Genomic DNA, 14,526 nt, shown 5'->3' on the forward strand with positions numbered 1-14,526 from the left:
CTACTGTGAAGCTGTCTGTTAAGAAGGGAGAAAAAGACTGACAAAGGGAGATGGAGACCCTAAGGCAGTAATAACATCTGTGGCCATCTTGAGCCCTCTCAGCTGCCCACAGAACTCATGAATACATGGACGCACACATTTCCAAGCACGACATGAAGACAGATGCATCTGTTAGTCATGAACGTCAAATAATAATCAATAGAATATTACAATATGTGACTGGTATGACAAGTAATAGGCCTACTGTGGTTAATTGTAATGTCATTTTCAGTGGTTTCCTGAAAACTATGCAGTGAGGAATGCTGCATAGTATTTCAGCTGAAACATTAAATGGTTACTTCAGCGATTAGCTTTAAGCTTTGTATCAGTAGAATCCTTGTATATGAATGATCGTGCTACGCCCCACCCCCCACCCCCCACCGCCCAGAGGCTAGATTATAGCCAGTAGTAGGAGCTAGTTCCATATGTTTTCAGCCTGCCCATATGGGGTGGTATCTCACTCACCAAATGTGAATGAGCATGGCCACTCGGGCATGAGCAAAGAATTCCTATGAAAATAAAGCTTCACGACTGGACACGCACCGTGAATGAATGAATGTCAATGCGGCCGTGAATGAATGTCGGGCGGCCGTGCTCATTTTAGTTTCGGTTTTGAAATAGCGCCGATTATGGGGTGGGTTGCTTGAATTGTGTATTCATTAGCATATTATTCTTAATGAAAAACACAACAACAAAACAGTACAATGACAAACTCACTAAATTTGGTGCTTTTACATTTCATTTTGAAACCAAATCTTCCGCGATCATTTTGTCATTCAGCTCCTCGCTCTCATGATGAATGAGATCTGTGCTGCCACTCTCATTCGGCTCATGCTTTATTAGTCAAACACGTTCAGTTTTTAATTGTAGTGTCTGTTCTCTAACTGAACTAAATTATTTTATTACTATAAAAATCATAACGACAGTGAGGTGGTGCTGCGGTGGGCAAGAGAAGTAACTGGTGGGAGTGACCTTGTAGGGCGGCAAAGCAAATGCATTCTGGGAATTGTTGTCTTTCATACATTCATAAACCTCACATTCAACAGTTGGTAAAAAAACTAAAGCTGAGATTGGGTTTTTATTTTAGAAACAAGTCATGTTTTTCCTTTGAGGCAAAAAGGAGGCTTGTTGCTGCACTTTCTTGTCAGTGCTGGACTATGGCGATGTTATATACACGAATGCTTCCATCGTTGGATTCTGTTTATCATGGAGCTCACAAACTTAATCTTAAACTTTAGAGCACTTACTCATTACTGTTCTTTGTATGACCGGGTTGGTTGGTCTGCATTGTCCAACCGTAGACTTAATCATTGGTACATTTTTATCTATAAAGCAATTCTTGGTCTGCTTCCCCCATACCTCCAATCTTACATCGAAAAGAAAGGTACAGGAAGATATTGTCTTCGTTCTGAGGACTTATTATTATTATCTGTCCCTCAAGTCCAGACAGAACTGGGAAAAGGGGCTTTCAAGTATGCGGCCCCCTGCGCTTGGAATCAGCTGCAAAATGTGCTGAGTCTTAAGGAGCCAGTTTCATTGGTTGCTTTTAAATTACTTTTAAACAACATGGAAGCTACACATACTGGCTGTAAATTTTATGACTGACTCATTTATGACGGACGATCCTTGCTGTTGTTTATCACGTGCGATAATATGTGAAATTCTGATATCTTATGACTTTATACTTATTTATTAATTGTACAAATTGTTATATGTTGATGTTATATGTTTTTATGTCTGAAACCTTGTTAAATGTGCTGCTGCCTCTCTTGGCCTGGACGCTCTTGGAAAAGAGATTTTTAATCTCAATGAGTTTTTTCTGGTTAAATAAAGGTATAATAAATAATAAAGTATAAGAAAAAAAAATATTTTCTGGCTTTTCTCAGTCTAGAAGGCACCAACTTCTAAAATAATTTAACATTTCTACTACATAAATGACCCAATTTAAATACACATTCATCTTTCCAGGGAAGTACCCCTTTAATGTTCATAGCTCAGTCAAATAATGTTGCTTTGATAGGATGAATAGTCTTTCATTCACCATTTGAAGAACACAGTCATGTCTGGATAATGCATTTAAAGGGTTAAAAAATCTAAATTCCCTTGATAGTTTCATATTAAAGAATCCATTGTACTAAAAATACTTTAAAATGTGTCCTTTCCAGTAAAAGGATTTTTCATTGAAACTAAAATGTAAAAAATATTCATTCTTATACTCAAATAGCTTAATATAAAGGTAAGAGAGATGGTGGCAAATGATTGTAAAAAAATATATTTTTAATAAATTATGACATTTTTAGTGAAAAACAGGTGCAATACACTGGTAACTGTAAGTGATTTTGTGCTGAGAAATATATTATTTGTGCTTGTAGGGGCTTGCGAAGCTTAGAATGAACCTTATACTCTCCTCGCCCACACATACTGATTTTCATTGAATTTCCTGCTTGTTCCACTGATAAGATGTTTCTTCTACACACATACAGTTTTATTTCTTTTCATTTTGTGTTTTCCCTTTTTTGTCTTTCTTTTTTAAATGTCCAGTGGCTTAAATGTGTTCAAGCATGAAATAAGTGTTTGTTTGCTCAGCTGCCCCACAGGCACCCACGTGGTGGGCAAATAGAGGACACATTTCTTTGTTGCAGTAGTGACTTTTGCATTCAATCAAAAGATCCCATGACCCATGATGTGTTGTAGTTTTATTTACTCCTCATCAACTGAACTGGTGCTTTAGATTTGTGTGAAGCATCACTAGATAAATTAGTTGTTACATAAAGGTTTAAAGTTGCTAGGCTGACTTTCAGTTGATTAGAAATGAAGTTCAGTCAGATGAGATAAGGTGAGGAAAGTTACTGAGAGCAAAGCGGAAGTAATTTGAATTGCAATCAACTGTCAATTTATTTGTACTGGATATTTTTTAAATATGCAATAACTTTAAAAAAGTTTTTTTTTACTTTTCACTAGGGCTGCACAATTATGACACAAATCATAATAGTTGTATTAAAATACATTTTTATTTGCTATTATTAATTACAATTATCACAATTTATAATGAATAATGTTTTGAGTAGCTTTATACCAATATGCAACTGTATGCCATATTTTTATATAAAAATATATCTTTTTTTCTTCCTGAAACTTGTATTGCTTTTCTATAGCATTAAGCCTCATGTAATCTAAACATTTGTTTGGTTTCTTCTTTAAATAAATTAAAATGTGATAGGGGCTTTTGCACTGCCGAAAAGGGTCATGTTCCTGGTTGCATTTGCACTGACAGTAACTCGTAACGACACAAGTTGTTGTGACTTTTATTTTGACACGCTAAGAACAACAGAGACTGAGCACAGGGCACTCACATTCTCCGTCTTCATTAGCTTATGATCTTTTAATAGTTCTAATAATTCTTAATCTAATTTGTTATAAGGCAGAGCTATTATACAAAGAAAGTAGGCATTATATGAAAAAGTATTAGCATTTGCCGTGTGGTTGATGTCAAATTTCGCTAGCTGAGCAGAAATACATAATCATGTTTTGCTTGGTGCCCTCAAAGTTGCATTGGATTTTCTCCTTAGCGTAAAGTTTGAGAGGTCCATCTATCACTGTTTTCCATATTTGTAGAGTCAAGTCAAGTCACTTTTATTTATAGCACTTTCTACAATGCTGATTGTACAAAGCAGCTTTACAGTGTTCAACAGGAAAATAATGCAACATAATTTGATTTGGCTGTATGGCCGCTCTAGAAAAAAACAGTTATGTCATCCAGCTTAGATCAGTTATCATATAGTGTCTAATGTCACTGCGGGCAGATCAGTAATATAGTTGAATATTGAGTGTCCTAAACTAAGAAGCCAAAAACTATGGTTGTTGTACTTCTCTGCTGAAGTCAGGGCCTTGTAGATGTTTAGCTTGAGTACAATTATGAAGAAGAATTAAATTTATGTCAAATAAACCATTTACAGCAACCTTACTGAGCAAAGAAAATGCTGAAATGCTATCAGTAGTAAACACTCACACAAAACAACCTGCATTTATGACTCTTTTTCTCCTTCGCTCTTTTAAACATGCACACACACACACACACACACACACACACACACACACACACACACACACACACACACACACACACACACACACACACACACACACACACACACACACACACACACACACATTGAAGCACACACACTGATACACACTTTCCTCTATAACAAAATGGATTTGTATTATGCAACACCCACACACGTCTATAAGCACAAGACAACATTTTTCCTCCTTAGGTGCAATCGCAGTCTACTTACACACACACACACACACACACACACACACACACACACACACACACACACACACACACACACACACACACACACACACACACACATAGATGAACACTTAGTCTCTCTCTTTTCCATTCCTTATGCCACAAGGCACTCTCTTTCATCTACTAGTAGTTTGCTTCACTATAGTCTGTCTTGCGCTCATGTCTGCAGGCACTCAGGAACATTGTCTCAGCTCATCTACTAAAATGCTCTCAACTTTGGGTCAAAACATCTAAAAAAAATGCTCCAGCACTGTGAATATATCTTAGTGCACAGATACTTTATGTCTGTGAATTGTGGAGAATGTGCTTTGTCAGCTGCAAAGCTGCAATCCTGAAAATAAAATGACATTATTATGTTGACTGTTTTCATGATTTAGGCTAGCATGTGTTCATTATGAGATTTGTGTTTTAAGATTGTATCTCCATGGCCTTTGCTTTGCTGTTGGTTGTTGATCATGGTGATCATCACCTGTTCACTTATAACAGATTCTTTAAAGAGACACTGGACATGTGTTGTTCTCTCTCTCTCTCTCTCTCTCTCTCTCTCTCTCTCTCTCTCTCTCTCTCTCTCTGTGTGTGTGTGTGTGAGGATTCTTGTCATATAAAGGAATGAGAACTTGATCCTTCTTTTAATGGGAAATCCTCAGTAGCTTCTGGTGCAGCTTACACACAAACACATGCTCTTACACACTCTCACAGTCTCTGGTATGGTAACGCAGAATGCAGCATGTCAAGAAAAGTTAAAATATGAGATCAGTGGTCATGCTTAAGAGAATTAACTGCTCAAAATAACAATTGTGTTCTTGCATGATGTCTTTGAATGCACATATCTAGGGTCATAAATGGTCTGAGTGTTTTTGAAGTTTGTGGTATGTCATGGTTAACAGTAATTCTGTTCTGGTTAAACGATCCCTCGCTTTTCTCACATGGGTTTTGTCGTGGATTAAAATAGATATTGCCAATTTGAGTGATTATACAGATGAAACAACATCTATTCCTCCTGCTTACTGTATAGCAGGACAACATTTTAGTAAATACTTAATTTCTCTCAATTCTAATGAGTTATGGGAATAGTTTATCTAAAACTCAAGATCCTGTTTACTTACTCTCATCATTTCAAACCTGCATAACATGAATTCTTCTGTGGAACACAAAAAAAAAGTCAATTGGTTCTATAAGATGCATGCTTCAAAAAGGACTTGATTTTGAACTTTGATTGGCGTACAATATTGATGTGTCGATTTGAATACACAAGTTGATCAAAAAAAAATTGTCGATTATCATGCAACGTGATTGTATTGCTTTTGAACATTACTTTTATGCTACCTTTATGCTCTTTTTGGAGCTTGGAAACTTTAGATCTCATTGGCTTTCATTGTATGGACAAAACATCTGAAAAATTCTTTAAATATCTTTTGTGTGTGTGTGTGTTTTGCAAAAAAAGGAGAAGGAAATCACATGTCATGAATGACATAAGGGTGAGTAAGCGACTGCAGAGTTTTCACAATTTTTTACATTTGTGTAGTTTGATGTTGGTATAGCAGTTGTTTTATCTGTAGCTATGACAGCCGTACAAGTTGGCTTTTTTGTCTTGCAGGAGACATGCTGTTAACAGCGATCCTTGGCGAATTTAATTATAAGCTCTTCACTAATCTTGGCCTGCTGCTTACTCTGCCAACTAAGGCATCAGACAAACAATGTGAGGCAGGCTCTGGGGGGAAAAAAGGAATCGCCTTGACAGAATAACCAGATTAAACATTAAAGCCCATGTCAGCACTCACTTGTTCAATGGATGCCCATTCTGTACATATTTTAGTGCCAGATCAGCAGGCTGCATTTACTCTTTCAGGCAGGTGGTTGTGGTAAAGAATGTTTTATAACAGCTGCAGACCCTTTTACTGTGTCCATGTAATGTTACAAAGCTACAAAATCTACACTGCAAGCACTTGCAACATTTAGCTCTGTGGATTATAACAGCATTCATGGACATTAATAATTTATGTCAGGGTTCTGTCACTTCGGTCTGTTTATTCTTGGTTTTGGTGACAGAACTCTGAGACTGCTATTGTCTTGTCATGTCGTGGTGAGCGTTTGCACTCATCTGTCCATGTGAGTTGTGTCGTGTGCAGGGCGTGGTGTTCAAATCCTGGCACTCCGGTCTATTTTGGTTTTAGTTCTGTGTCGGGATTCAGACATCCATGCTCTCTGTGCACTCGTTCCTATGTCTTGTTTGTGTGAGTGTGTGGTTTCGAGATCGCTAGGGTCGTACACTCTTCTGTCCACGTATGTTGTGTTTTGTGTAGCATGCGGTTCGTGTTTATATATGCTGTGTGAACACGCGGCTTATTAGTTTGCTCATTAGCTGCGTGTTTGTGTCTTACTTTGTTTGAGCTCATGGCTTGGTTTTGAGTTCGCTCAGGCCATATGTTCTTCCGTCCACGTGTGTTGTGTTCTGCGTAGCATGCTGTTTGTGTTTACATCAGCTGTGTGCTTTCTCGTTGTTTTGTGTTGTGTCGCGTGCGGCTGGTGTTTTCAAATGCATGTGGCTTTCATAGTATTTTCATAGCTTTTTCAAAGTAAGTCAAGTCGGTCATGTTTTCCCCCACAGGGTAGATTTTTGTTTTGTTTTTATTTTATTATTAATAAAACAAAACAAATATTTCTGCATATTGAGTCCACACACGTCGTCCCTTCACCCCAACCATTCACCATCTTTGAATGGCATACATGTCTGGTTTATGCTTTATCTAAACACACACACACACACACACACACACACACACACACACACACACACACACACACACACACACACACACACCAGCTATAACATCTTCAACTCTTCTGGGAAGAATTTCCACAAGGTTTAGAACTGTGTTTATGGGAATTTTTGAGCATTATTCTACAGTAGAAGCACATTTGTGAGGTCAGGCAGACAGGCACTGATGTTGGCGAGAAGGCCTGGCTCACAGTCTCCGCTCTAATTCATCCCAAAAGTGTTCTTTCGGGTTGAGTTGAGTAGGCCATTCAAGTTCCTCCACACCAAACTCGTTCGCCCATGTCTTTATGGACCTTGCTTTGTGCACTGGTGCGCAGTCATGGTGGAACAGGAAAGGACCACCCCAAACTGTTCCCACAAAGTTTGGAGCATAAAATTGTCCAAAATGTCTTGCTATGCTGGAGCATTGAGTTCATTTCACTGGAACTAAGTGACCAAAATCAACTCCTGAAAAACAAACCCCACCCCATAATCCCCTCTCCACCATACTTTTGCACATGGCACTGTCCAGTGGCTGTGTGCTTTACACCACTGCATCCCTCAAGCTTCTCAACTTTGAATCACGAACTGAACTGGGTAGCGCGTTAATATGTTGTTTGTACAGTAAGTTATAGTTTGACAGTAGAGTACTGATTTAAAAGTCGATTTATTTAGCCAAACAAAGTAATATAGAAGCCACAATAATCAGTGTCATGTTTACTACTCACCCGCTGCAAAATAATCATACTTTAGTTCTCAAAAATGTATGTTTATTTAACAAATTGACTAGAAGCCTTGTCAAATGACTATCGTTTCAACTTAGTAGTGGAGAAGGTGACGTTAGCTACAATGATCGACTGAGTGATCTATAAGCAACTATACAGTAGTAGTAAGCGTAGTTAGTTTCTGAGTTATATGTCAATGATGAAATATAGGCTAATTTAGATTTCAATCCGTCAAAAGGGATCGACATACGTATCTACTGTTGTATTTTATGACAACACTGGCAGGAAATAATATTAACCTGTCATTTGACAAACTGTTATGTGAGCTACTTGGAGTTTCCAATTGTTACTTTAGCATCTTGTGTTAGATCCAGGGGATATTGCACAGAGAATATTATCGTAATGTTGTCTAACTAAGAAACTTTCAATTTAATTAAAAATGGGTTTGACAGTCAATAAGTGGACACAATCACTACTTACTGCTTGCAGGAATATGGCTGAAATCGGCCCTTTCTTCAGTATCAGACGCTGAGCGAATCCTGTTGTATTGCCCCAGGTTAGAAAAACTCTCAGTGGTGAAAAGGGCCAAGCAAACGAACAACTTTGAATTCAATTGTTGCGGTATCTGATTGTAAATAAACATCAACCATGACTGTTGACATTGTTTATCTGTGGGAAGGCTATGAACAGTCCTGCACAGCCTGGAACATGGCATCTGTGATGATCTGCCGTTTTCGCTATCGTCGCATGACGCTTGTTTATCTGCTGAACTCCCGACGGCTATGCACTGCGCAGTTCCGCCTAAAAATTTACATGGGCTGACATGCAAAGGTTGGGGGCGTACATATTAAGGATCTCAGCGATTGCATCACAGTTGGCGTTATGTTGAAAATAGCCTGTTTTTCCGTGGAGGCAATGGTGTTTGAGACTCATTGTATGTGATGTCCATGTTCTGAAGTTAATAAAAATTTATAACAATATACACTATAAGAATGTTTTACCAATTCTCAGATACATGTTAGAATTTCAAATTCAGGGAAAATGTGAAGGAGCTGTTACTGTTGAAAATGTATGTCAGTTCACTTGCATGCATTAGTGGGTGAATCTTGACCTGTCCAGAATGGTATATATAACATATATAAACATATATAAAATAGGTATATTTGCTTATTTAGGTCCCTAACTTCATGGTAAGGATGCCTCTGGTTTCTGTTGGCTTGTCTGATTGACAGTATAGTGTTTTTGCTCTGAGGCACTTTTGGATATCAGCTCTGAAATTGCATGTTAAAAGCATCTTATCTTAGATACTTAATTTAGATGAGATAATGTTTCTGACAGACATTACTGCTTATTATTACTTCCTCTGCAATTCACAGTGATTAGGGAATCAGAGGAAGGTCCAGTAGGTGGGCTTATATTAGAGGACATTTGTACATGCCTGGGTTGTTGGCACAGCAGGTGCTGGAATTATCCAGCAGGCACACGGAGAGGCAGTGCCTAGGGTTCTAGCAGGCTGCTGCCACCCTTGTTTTGTTTGTGCTGTTGTGCTGAGTTTTGTATCTTCTGTGTGTATGTGTGAGTTTGAGTTTGTACGTTGTGGCCTTGGGCTGATAACAGTTTTCAGAGCCTGTTTGCCCAGCTCTCGCTCTCTCCCCTCTCTCGTCCTCCCTTCTTCCTTTAATATCCCTTTAGTCACAAAGCTACATTAGGCTGACAAAACATAAACATCCTTCATTTAACACAATCATCATCCTAATTGCTATACTGGGAACAGTTTAAAACTTTTCCATATAATACTTATAAACAAATAAGCCAAACACTGGTCTAGGATCAGTCCAGAAATAGAGAAGACAAATGTTCTATAAAGTATCTCCTCTCATCATCTGTCTTTCTGCGCAATGATGCATCCCATTTGCACACAGTTTGCTGTGGCTCTCAATGAGAGTGTTAGGAAATGCATTCATCTTAAAGATGAAATGCTGGGCCCTGGAAGAACCTGATAACTGTAGAGGTTGTGGTGAAGAATATGCCGTCAGCGCTGCTGTTATGATTGTATTAACGTTGTAACGTTTTTCTCAGGGATTTAACAGACAGCAAATAGCTGCTCCAGTGCAGTGAAAGTATTCTTCTGTCTGCACTTAGGGATTATGAAGACTAAGCCTAACTAAAGAGGGCATGTGCTTATTTATGAGCATTTTGTGTGAGTGTGTGTGTGTGTGTGTGTGTGTGTGTGTGTGTGTGTGTGTGTGTGTGTGTGTGTGTGTGTGTGTGTGTGTGTGTGTGTGTGTGTGTGTGTGTGTGTGTGTGTGTGTGTGTGTGTGTGTTCCTGTTTATGTGGTTTATGAGGACACAGATTTTTATAACTACATGGGTATTACACTGGTATCACACCATAAACGTGTGGTTTATGAGGACATTTAAAATGTTCTCATATTTCAAATAGCTTTAAAAACATACTAAATTATTTTTTTTATTTTTTTGAGAAAGTAAAAATGCACAATGTTTCCTGTGATGGGTAGGTTTAGGGGTAGGGGCAGTGTAGAGGGATAGAAAATACGGTTGGTACAGTATAAAATCCATTATGCCTATGGAGAGTCCCTGTAAACCACATAGACCAACGTGTGTGTGTGTGTGCGTGCGTGCATGCGTGTGTGTGTGTGTGTGCGTGTGTGTTTCCGGTTTTTGTATCTGTGTACACTACGTTGAGTACTGAGCAAAAGGAATGAAGCCAAAAACACATTCACTTTTTGCACTAGTTTATGGGTATTACTTTCTATGAACTGATAACAGAGAGATATGGATAGCTCAAAGCACATAGGTGACCATGGGGGTTGGCTGCAGTAGTTGTCAGAGGTTGTAAGAGGATTTGACTCAGGGTAGTGGGTAGGGCTGGGCGATATGGCCCAAAAAAAAAATCCCCGATTTTTTACCAAAAAATTCGATTTACGATTTTAATCGAATTTTTTTTTTTTCCCTCCTACTTAAAATCAAACTTAACTGCATGACAAAGAAATTGTTAAAAACAAGTTTTAACTTTATTTTGTTTAGGTAAAATATGTGCGGCTTGGTAGAGTGCCTACCTGGGGTGCAAAACTTTCAGCATGGGAATAACCCAGACCATTCCACAGTATAAATGGGCACCATATCTTTTGCAATATACAGTATACATATCAAAGGTTTATTAATTGATATGCCGAACAAATTAACTTTTATTAACAACAGTAATGTGCAAAAAAGTATAGGGAAAATGTAAATGTTATGCTATTTAATGATATGATTAAATATAGATTACCATTGTTCTTCAATATTCTCACACTGAACTGACCGACAGCTTCAGTTATTATAAAATGAGCTCTTTAGTTGCTTTCTGTGTAATTTAGTTTTTTCATGAGACTTTGTGACTTCATACTTTTCTCCATATATTAGGGAGTGGAAAGGCTAATAAGTGCTCTTCTCCTGCTGGTTATAGTGGTGGGCACTGCATATCTTTTTTTAATAAAAAATGCTTGTTGCCACAAAACGGATTAAACATTTAAAAAAAATAACTAAAATACTATTCCTTTCACAAAACCCCTTTAAACTTTTAGTTTTACAAACAATCACATTAAAAATAGCATATTTCAGATATTTAGAGCTTTGAAGTGCTGGAAATAAGTGCAGACAGTACGTGTACAAATAAGTGTAGCCTATGAAACCATTGGAAAGTGCTTGAATTTCAATCTCAAAAGGTTGTACGAATCCTATGATAAATAATGACAAAAACATTAAATCCATGTGGTTTTACTACAGTAAATCATGGTGAATGTTGGTGATTTGTGACTGAAACCCCTGACCTTCGCTCATGTTGTCTCCATGTCAGCTCTGTCTGATCTGATATCAGTAGTTTATAACAGAATTCTGCGGCGAACGCTTCCACTAGATCACAGTAGCGCTGTTATTAATTCTGTGGTGAATTTAAACGCTCTCTCACTGGATCTCCAGCGCTGTGTATCCTGTCTGTCACGAGATCGGCCCGTGTATGAGCTCGCGCTGCATTCGTTGTCCGCGCAGCTCAAATGAGCGCAGTTCCGTTCAGACTTCAAACACACTTTGCAGCGGGGTATTGTTAATAGTTCTGTGAAAAACTGAACCAATGACACTGTATGTTGTTGTCCTTGTTGTTTGTGTATCTCTGTGGCACTGGCAAACGCGCGGGGGAGGGCTCAGCCATTACGGGAGCCCAGAGGGAGCGTCGGCGGATTTTAAAGAAAAAAAACGATTTTCATTCACAAAAATCGACATGAAACTACAAACTCGAATTAATTCATAAAATCGATTTATCGCCCAGCCCTAGTAGTGGGAGTCAGTCCAGCTGAGAGATGCTCTTGAAGAAACTCCAGTGCTAAACCAACTGGGCAGTCGGCTGGGTTAAGATGGTGTTGCGCCAAACATGATGAGAAAAGATGTCATTTAAAAACATAGATTTCTAGTATATCAATAACATCAACTTGAAACACCAGAAGCTATAGTCTATCTGGTACAGCATAAGTGCCAGACCCACAGTTTCCAGATCTACGGTTGAGGGTGAAAGATTGTCCATTGTCCTTCTGTCCAAGGACAATCTTTCACCCTTTCAGGGGAGATACCAGGTCCACAAACCATATTTGGAGCGGCCAGAATGGGGCTATGAGAATTAACTGCAACCCCTCCTGACGAACCCTTGCCAGAATTCACAGGGGCAGAGCGATTGGGGGAAAGGTGTATTCCTTGGTGCTCATGCACCCCTACAAGAACAGCCTTACCTGGATTAGTCTTTCTGACATTTTCCGGACTGCTACTGGTTCTAGTGTCTCTATAATAGTTAAACTTAGATATGAGATAACTGAAACTGAGTGCTTGGTGTGCGCGATGGAAGAGCTCATTTTTTAAAATTTTATTTGTTTCCCAGGCTATTATTTGTTCCCAGGCTTATTGTTTTGGTTGAGTGCAAAGTTAATATATTTATATACTTTTGTACTAGAGTGCTGATTTTGTAGGTTTTACTGAATTGTTTGCTTGTCTTGATTTTCATATTGTGTAAGCTTCTTATACTTTATACTTTCATAATGGCTGCTATTGTTCATTAAAACTGACATTTAACAAAAAGAGGCAGGGTTGTTTTTTATGCCATATTTCATTTTATTATATACATACAGTGAAGATAATCAGAGTACATATGCACATATTGTCTTTCTTGAACCACATATTAACATGCTTTTAAAATGAAAAGAGGCGGCTTTTAAAATCTATTTTACAAAGAAAACCTCACTGTGTTTTGACCTTTAAAAAGGCTCTTATATTGCACTCTGGATTAGTTCGACCTCAGGAAGTTAATGGCACAAGCTACTTTTAACAGATGTAGCCAATAAAAAGCAATATCTTTTAGGATTTCTGATGTATTTACCTTCCAGAGCCTCTTCTGGATCTCTCAACTCATTTGTCTCTCTCGGTCATCTTATTCCTTTATCTCTCCCTTGCTGCTTTGAAAAGTGTTTTTTTTTTTTCTTCAACCAGCCACTTTCGTCATTCGGCACATCAGTAAATGTCACTACAGGTCTCATTTTTCTTCATTCTTCTTCTGTCTCCTCTCATTTTCTACCAGAGAAGGACAAATAGCCTTTGACCTCGTTTTTAGCCTTTGATTTTATATGTATAATAAAACCAGATGGAACTGAATGTTCCAATCTAATATGACTTCTGACTTGTAATGTTGCCTGAATCGTAATTATACAAAGTTTTTTTGTTAGCCAGAACTGGCACCCCGACTGAGCCTGTTTTTTTCCCTCCCTTCTGTCACCTGATGGAGTTTTGGTTCCTTGCCACCATTGCCTCCGTTGTCTTTGGCTTTTGGTTTGCTTAGTTGGAGACACTAGATATTCAACTATATTACTGATCTGCCTGCATTGACACTATATGATAATTGAACTCTGTTGGATTGTTTCCTGTTAACACTGTGAAGCTGCTTTGAAACTATCGGCATTGTAAAAAGCGCTACTTGTCTTGACTTGACTCCTTTATACCTTTGAACCATAGGGAGATGTAGAAAAGTAGTATTGTGTAATGTGTTATAAAATATCAGCCAACAGGAGAGCAGTTCTGGTTAACACCTGGTAGAAACCATATTCACTTGTAAAATCATTGTAAATTACAATGAATCTGCAAGAAATGGATCAAATTAAACATGAAAATTTGTAATACACTGAACTAGTATTTTTGTTGTTGTTGTAAAATGTACTTGTTTTCTTGTTTATGGTTTTTTTTATAGTGTAGATGAGTTTAGTTAGGGTTTGCAGTAGGCAGCACAGCTTATACAGTATGTCGGAGAAAATAATTTTCCATGCCTTTCTTTCTCTCCACCCCCACCTTCTTTTCTTCTTGTATAATAACTTAACTAAGAGTGAAAATAAAAGGATAACTTTGAACAATTACCCCACATTAAACTGCACAAACACACCATACACACACACGCTCACACCACCACTTGTCCATAAGTGGAAAATTGTCTCTGAAAGGCTGTAACCCTCCACCTTGGTTAGCTTTTAGAGCGCTCATAAAAGTTTACACACTGCAGCTAATCTTGGTAGCACTTGTTTTCCATTGTAGAAAGAAAGAAAGAAAGAAAGAAAGAAAGAAAGAAAGAAAGAAAGAAAGAAAGAAAGAAAGAA

At 38.1% G+C, this 14,526-nt stretch overlaps 1 protein-coding gene across 2 annotated transcripts in view; it reads left to right on the plus strand.

Annotated features, from left to right (window-relative positions):
- The window catches only part of kcnq5b (potassium voltage-gated channel, KQT-like subfamily, member 5b), a 186,296-nt gene that overhangs the window by 64,639 nt on the left and 107,131 nt on the right, over positions 1-14,526 (plus strand). The window lies entirely within an intron of this gene.

The sequence above is a fragment of the Pseudorasbora parva genome, chromosome 4 (assembly GCF_024679245.1).
Source record: "Pseudorasbora parva isolate DD20220531a chromosome 4, ASM2467924v1, whole genome shotgun sequence".
NCBI classification, from domain to species: domain Eukaryota; kingdom Metazoa; phylum Chordata; class Actinopteri; order Cypriniformes; family Gobionidae; genus Pseudorasbora; species Pseudorasbora parva.